Genomic DNA, 7,666 nt, shown 5'->3' on the forward strand with positions numbered 1-7,666 from the left:
GTAGACCAGGCTGGTCTCAAACTCACAGAGATCCACCTGCCTCTGCCTCCCGAGTGCTGGGATTAAAGGCGTGCGCCACCACTGCCCGGCTTAAAAAAATAAATGTAAAATCAGCTGTCAGCAAGCAGTCTGATGTCATGTGACGTGAAGCTTGGATGTTGCACAAACAGCTGAGGAGTATCCTGTGTTAGTGCCAACGGTCACCCATTGCCAATTTGTTATGTAGAGTCTAAACTTTCAGCACTGTGCCTGTGGGTCTTGGTCTCCAGGGCAATTTTGTCAGTTACAAATACAACATAGAAGATTCTTCTGTTGCCTTCTCATCCTCTCAGAAAACAAACCCATTGACAGCCAGGATGTCGGGAGATGCTTCTCAGTCGTGCCCGCCCCCCATGATTTATAGAAGATTGTACCGGAAGAGCTTAATGGCTAACACAGAAATCTTGACGTAAGAAAACTTCCTCCATTCTGCAAGTGTAGGAATAGATGAGTGGAGAGATTTCTTAACACAGTTGGACCCCAAGGAGGCCCTTTATCGTGGCAGGGCTGGAGCGCCTCCGGGACTCTTAGCGGATTGGTATATTTATGTCGCAAACTGGGAGGAATAGGTCACCTTGTGTGAAATAGGGTGAGGCCGTGCTCTAAGCTCAGGAGCTGCGAACACTCCCATCTTTGGGTCCCTTTGGTTTGTAGGCATCTTTGAAAGAGGAGGCGGCAGAGGGCTGATCCTCCTTTGAAAGGGGCGGGAGAGAGTGGGAGCATCAATCTCCACATGCTGCTTTCCCAGCAGACCCAGGAGAGTTGTCTGGTCGCACACAGGGCCCCGACCTCAGCAGCACACTGTAAACTAGTCAGCCAACCATATTTGGTCATAAACTCGTGAGCCATTTAAAGCTGTTGGAGCGGTTAAGGCATTGACTCGGCTTTGAAAATGGATCTTTGTTTGGTAGATTGGCTGTGAGACGAGAGACTGAGACCTAGAGAAGGTGGTGGTGGCATCACAAACCCGAGCCTGAGTTGTTTAAAACAATTTTCAAGATTTAAAAGGTTTACATATAATATGCTTTGTATATGATTGTGCTGTGTTCATATGCATGTATGTAAGCCTACATGTAGAGGCGACTGGTCAATGTCAAGTGTCTTTCTCAATTACTTCTGTTATTTTTTCCGATGAGGTCTCTTGACTGAACCTGGGGTTTGAGTTTTGACTCAAAGACAAGAGGCCACTGAGTCCCCAGGATCTACCTATCTCTATACCCCAACACTGAGGTTACAGATATGCAGCCACACCCAGCTTTTTGTGGGACACAAGTCCCCAGGCTTGCCTAGCAAGTCTTTCACCCACAGAGCCAACTCCCTTCCCCCCAGAACATCTTATGCTTATGCCTTAGCTATCTGAGTGTGGAAACAGTTTCATAGGTGCTGGAAGGTGGAACTGGAGGCTGATGAGAACAGAGTCCAGGCCTCTGGGATAGTTGCCCACTGGCTCATCCAGTGTTCTTCACTCTCTTCTGGTGGCGGGGGAGTGGGGAACAGACAGCTTTAACAGATCTTGTGTCTACGGTGTTTGTGTCCCTACCCCCACGATTACCTGTTAAATACAGATTTCTTAGGTCTATTTCAGTCCCATACAACCAGAACGATCAGTTCTCTGGAAGGTTGATTTTGTTTTAAAAGCAGTGGTTTACTTTTAGTGCTGAGGCTAGAACTCAGGGTCATGGTCATGCCAGGAATATATTTTGTCCCCAGGTTTATCCCCAGAGCCCCCAAAAAAGATTGAACCCAGGGCCTCAAACCTGAGAAGCAAGTTTTTCGCCACTGACTTTCGCACCCATCCCTGTGTATTTATTTAATTTTGAGACACATTCTCACTTAGTTGCCCACAGTGCCTGGCCTCAGGCTTGAAATCCTCCTGCTTCAGCCTCCTGAGTAGCTGGGATCATAAGTGCCTGCCACCATGCTTAGTCTAAAACTTTTGAATTCTCGTATACTTTTCATGCAATAAGTATATATAAGTCCATACTGCCACCAGAATTCTCTCTAGTAGATTGTTAGGTTACGGCTAGAGAACTATCAGAGATAGGAACAGTACTTTGCAGTGTAGGCCGTGGTGAAAGGGGGAGAGGGGGACCTTCTGATCTCCGTTGCAGAGGTTTGGACCTGCCATAGTGAGTTGCATCTGAGCTGAGTGATGTGGGTGCCTGAGGGGGAGGACTTTGCACAGGGTTCATACTTCTCTAGGAGAAAGCAAAGAAACTGAGTGGAGACGGGGCGGTGCATATCCAGAAGAATGCCATCTCCAGCTGGTTACTTAAGCCTAAAATTTCAGAGCGTGGAGTGTAGACTTAGGACTTCCTGGTTTGTGACCGTGATTAGCCCCGTGAGAAGAGTTATCCGCCCCTTGATGAGTCAATGTTATTACCTAGGAATTTCTCCAGCCTGGGCTGAGCAGCGTCTTAGAAGTGAGACCTAGGAAGGAGCAACTTGGCCGGAAAGTAAGGGGAAAAATTCTGGGAAGCAATTCGTTGTCTCTCGGTTTCCTCCGGTCCCTCAGTCCTGAGGAAATGGGGCAGCATTTCCTTGCCCTGTCCTTGACACACTATGCCAACTTAAAACTAGATTAAGGAACTGTGGAAGAAAACCTCAGGAAGCCAGCCCAATGCTAGTGTCTGCAGGAAAACTGACTGCATTGCTTCGCTGAACCTCCGGCAAACAAGTGTCTATCTGCTCTGCTCTGCTCTGCTCTCCTCTCCCTGGGGCCCCGGGGAGGCTGGCAGTCCTGAACCCCAGGCAAGACAGAACCAAGCAACTGTTCATAATGCGTCAGTGCATGGCCACTGACCTGAATGAGACCTGACCATCGGGGGAAGTGATACAGAACTGGATAGCTTTTAAAATTCGTTATTTTTAGTATGTGAAGTCTTGTGAAAGTGAGATGTTATCTTTGTGCCAGGAACATTAAAAAACACTGACAGGGAGGAGTTTGGGCCTGGCCCATCTTTCTGAAGGCATGTTGCAGCTGAGGCCTCTATCCAGCAGGCAGTGGCCACCTTAGACCCTGCATCCAGGGCTCTTTACAGCAGTGACAGGTCTTGGCCTCTGTTGGGGGCTCAGTGGGGGGCTCAGCATCAGGACTGGGTGAAGTCGCTTCACCCCAGAAGGCCTGGACACAGTGCAGGCTGTCCAGACTGTCTATACATTCCTGCTAGGAAGTGAAAGTAATCAAGAATCCTGAAATAGACCCGGAGTTACAGCGTCTGGGCCAGTTAGAGCCTCTCGTTCCAGTGCTCTGCTTCGGGGTGGGTGTTGTGTTGGATTTTTGTTTGCTTTTAATTTGTGTGTGTGTGTAGTGTACATGTGTGTATACATGTTCACAGAGGTATGTGTATATATGTGTGTACGTGTGCACTTGAATGCACATGTGAAGGCCAGAAGTGGATGCCTGATGTCTTACTCAATCACGTCTTATGTATTGCGGTAGATTCTCTTGACTTGGACCCAGAGCTCACCAATTGTAGCTAGTTAGCTAATTTCAGAGATCTGGCTTGCCTCCAGAGCACTGGGATATACAGCTGGGCTGCCATGGCTGTGCTCTTGGTATTTCCCTGGGTGCTGGGGGTCTGCAGCCTGCCGGTCCTGTTTTATCTTTATTAAAGTTATTTGGGTTCTTTAGTGGGGAGGGTGCTGTGTGTATGTCTACATGTACGCAGCACATTTGAAGGTCAGGGTTGGTTCTCTCCTTACACTTTCATGGACCAGGGACCAACACAGTTCCTCAGGCTCTGGTACAAGCGTCTACCTGCTAAGCCATTACACAAGCCTGTTGTTGTCTGTTTGTTGTTTGTTTTTGAAGCAGCAGGCTTTCTTTCTCTAGCCCTGGCCTGGGACTTGTTCTGTAGACCAAGCTGGTCTCAAACCAGCCCGCCTTTTTTTTTTTTTTTTTTTTTAGTTTTAAATTTTTTAAAGACTTAAAGCAATGGTGGCGCACACCTTTAATACCAGTATTCAGAAGGCAGAGACAGGCAGATCTCTGTGAGTTTGAAGCCAGCCTCCTCTATAGAGTGAGTTCCAGGACAGCCAGCGTGGTTACACAAAGAAACCCTGTGTCAAGCAAACAAAGGACCTATGTATTGAATCTAATCTACATGGGAAGTAAAAAAAAGACAACGATCTCCTGAGTAAATTGGGAGCATGGGGACCTTGGGGGAGTGTTGAAGGGGAGGGGAGAGACAGGAAGGGGAGCAGAGAAAAATGTAGAGCTCAATAAAAATCAATAATAATAGTAATAATAATAATAATAATAATAATAATAAGAAGAAGAAGAAGAAGAAGAAGAAGAAGGTAGTGGAGAGCAGGGCTTGAGAGCAAGTGAAGGCCTGAGTAGGCAGCTGCTATTACACAGTCCCTGAGCAAAGTTCTCACTGTTGGGGGTAGGGAATCAGAGTATCTTATGACATCATCCAAGTTTTGTAAAATTGGTTGCTTTTTAAAAAAATTTTTGCCAGGTACTGGTGGTGGATGCCTTCCTTTAATCCCAGAACTTGGGAGACAGAGGCAGGCCTTGGTAACTTCGAGGCCAGCCTGGTCTACAGAGCAAGTTCCTAGACAACCAGGGCTACACAGTGGGACCCTGTCTCAAAAACCAGCCAAACAAACTACTGAACAGCAGGCCAGCAAGTTGACTCAGGTAAAGGTAGAAAATAAGCGAAGTTGTGAGGGACTGCTTGTTGCTGACACAAGCATGGTCACGTGAAGGACCCCAGTGGCTTAGTTCCACGGAGGCAGAAAAGCCTTCAGTGGGTGAGGCCAGAGGAGGGTGAAGCCTTCCTCGGGTCCAGGAGCAAATGTTGACACCGCCAGAAAGTGTTCATGCCCCCGAGACTGTCCCCCTACTGAGATTAGCTGGACTGGCCTCCTTGTAAGCTGTGTATGACAACCCTGCCTCCGTGTTTATCTGTAATAACCCCTCCTCCTTGTTCAGCTGTATATTATAACCCTGCCTCTTTTTCAAATGTATAGAATAAACATGCTGAGCTGGGTGGTTGCGGCTTTTCTGGCAGAACCCAGTCTAGCAGTCTAGCTGATCCCTTCCCTCCAAAAAAACCCTATGTATATGGGTGTTTTGTCCACATGTATGTATATCAATGTACAGCTTGCATACCTTGTCCTCATAACGATCTGAAGAGATCACTAGATACCCTGGAACTAGAGTTGTGGATGCTATGTATCCTATATAGATGCCAGGAACTGAGCCCAGGTCCTCTGCAAGAGCAGCAAGTGCTCTTAACTGCTGAGCCATTCCCCCAGCCCGTTTTGTTGAGTGGAGATCTTGCTCCAGTCCTGGGCTGCCTTGAGCTGCTTCAGCTGTCTAAGTGCTGGGATAACTGTTCCCATCATGCTCATACTGGGGACATAAACGTGGCAAGGACAGACGTACTGGGTGTGGACTGTTGGCCCAGTGGTTAAGAATGCTTAGTGCTCTTCCAGAGGACCTAGGTTTGGTTCCTAGTTCTTACATTGGGTGACTCACGACCACCTGTAACTCCATTTCCAGGGGATCTTTTCTGACCTGTGGACACCCCACACACGTGCACATAAAGACACATGCATACATTTTAAAAGTTGCTTCAAATTGAGGCATAGCTCTCAGTGGTTAGGATACATGTGTCTGGGCTTAATTCTCCAGCATTTCCCCTCAAAAATTGTTACTGAAATTAAAATGTAACTGTAGCCTGTCTTTTCATTTGCCAAATAATTTATAACTCATTTATAGTACTAAGAATTCTGCAAGGTAGCAGGTAGCCAGGCATGGCGGTACACATCTTTAGTCTCAGCACTTGGGAGGCAGAGGCAGGTGGATCTCTTTGAGTTCAAGCACAGCCAGGGCTGCAGAGACCCTGTTTCAAAAAACAATAGTAAATGAATATTTAGTTCAGCAACCCCGCTTCAGGGCATGTATCTGAAATAGTTTGAAGGCGTAAGTCACAAACAATGCCACAGCAGTTTGGAATTATGATTAATAGGGTAGTATTTATTTAAAGGGGAAAAAACTTACAGATCACCGTCAGCCCTCTGCACAACCAGGAAGGGAGTCTAGTCGCCGGCCGAGCAGGAAGTGAAGAGAGAGAGAGAAGGAAGTGGCTGCTTTTTTAAAGGGCGAGAGACCACGCCCCAATGGGCTGGTATCTCAGCGGCTATAGGCTGGAGGAGCGGAAGGACCTCCCGCAACAATAGTTGAAACAGGATCTCCACAAGCCACTTGCACACCCATGTGTAGCATTCCTGACAGAAACTAGGATGTACAAACAGCCCAGATGTCATGGAGGAATGAGCGCATTCAGACTGAAATGTGGGGCCTGGCGAGATGGGTCAGCTGTTGAGAGCACTTTCTGCTCTTCCGAAGGCCGGGGTGGGTTCCCAGCACCCACGTTGAGCTGCTCACAGGCACCTGTAACTCCAGCTCTAGAGTGTTCGATACAAGTGCATTCACACACACACACACACACACAAATATTTAGAAGAAAAGACACTGTAGGGACTGGGGCAATAGCTCAGTTTGGGAAGCGCTTGCCACAAGCATGAGGGCCCAAGATCCCATCCAGTCACTGCATAAGAAAAGATGGCCTGGGGGCACGCTTGGAGTCCCAGCTCTGGGACAGGCAGATCCCTGAGACACTCTGGCCAACCAGCCTTGCTTGTGTATTCTTGAGCTTCAGACCCCTGGAGGACCCTGTCTCAAAAACCAAGGCAGACGCCTCCTGAGGAACCCACATAGGAGGCTGAACTCTGGCCTCTACACACACACACACAACTCCCCATACAGAAAATATGGATATCTACAGTGGAATCTTATTCTGCCCTAAAAGGGGAAATTCCCTGGTGCTGCACATGGGTGAAATTTGGGGACATTATGCTAAGTGAAATAAGCTGTTCACAAAAGTCAAACGCTGTGTGAATCCACTTAGACATTTAAAATAGTCAGAACCATGGAAACACGCTAGGAGGGTGGTTGCCAAGGGCCTAGGAGTGGAAACAGATTTGATGGGCAGAGTTTCAGTTTTGCATGAAAATTGAGTTATATATAGTGTGCGTATATATATGTGTGTGTATATATATATATATATACACACACACACACATATAGTATGTGATTGTAGTTAATGCCACAGATCTGTCCTCTTAAAGATGACAAAGGGCTGCTGGGGGCTGTAGCTCAGAAGTCTAATACATGCTTACTGTGCATGAGGCCCTGGGCTTGACCTCCGTGACAAAAATAAAGCTATGAAGAAGGTAAATTTTTGGCTGGGGAGATGGCTCAGCAAGTAAAGGCGTCTGCTACCAAGCCTGACGACCAGAGTTTAATCTCCAGAACCCACGTGATCAAAGGCAAGAAAGCTTCCTCCTGCAGGTTGTCCTCTGCCATATGTACACTGTGCACCACACAGTAAATGTAATTTTTAAAAAAGATTTATTATATCTGCAGTATTCTGCCTACATATATGGTCTGCAGGCCAGAAGAGGGCACCAGATCTCATTACAGACGGTTGTGAGCCACCATGTGGTTGCTGGGGATTGAACTCATGACCTCTGGAAGAGCAGCCAGTGCTTTTAACCTCTGAGCCATCTCTCTAGCCCCTAACTGTAATTTTTTTTTTTTTTTTTTTTT

The sequence above is a fragment of the Microtus ochrogaster genome, unplaced genomic scaffold, assembly GCF_000317375.1.
Source record: "Microtus ochrogaster isolate Prairie Vole_2 unplaced genomic scaffold, MicOch1.0 UNK44, whole genome shotgun sequence".
Lineage (NCBI taxonomy): Eukaryota > Metazoa > Chordata > Mammalia > Rodentia > Cricetidae > Microtus > Microtus ochrogaster.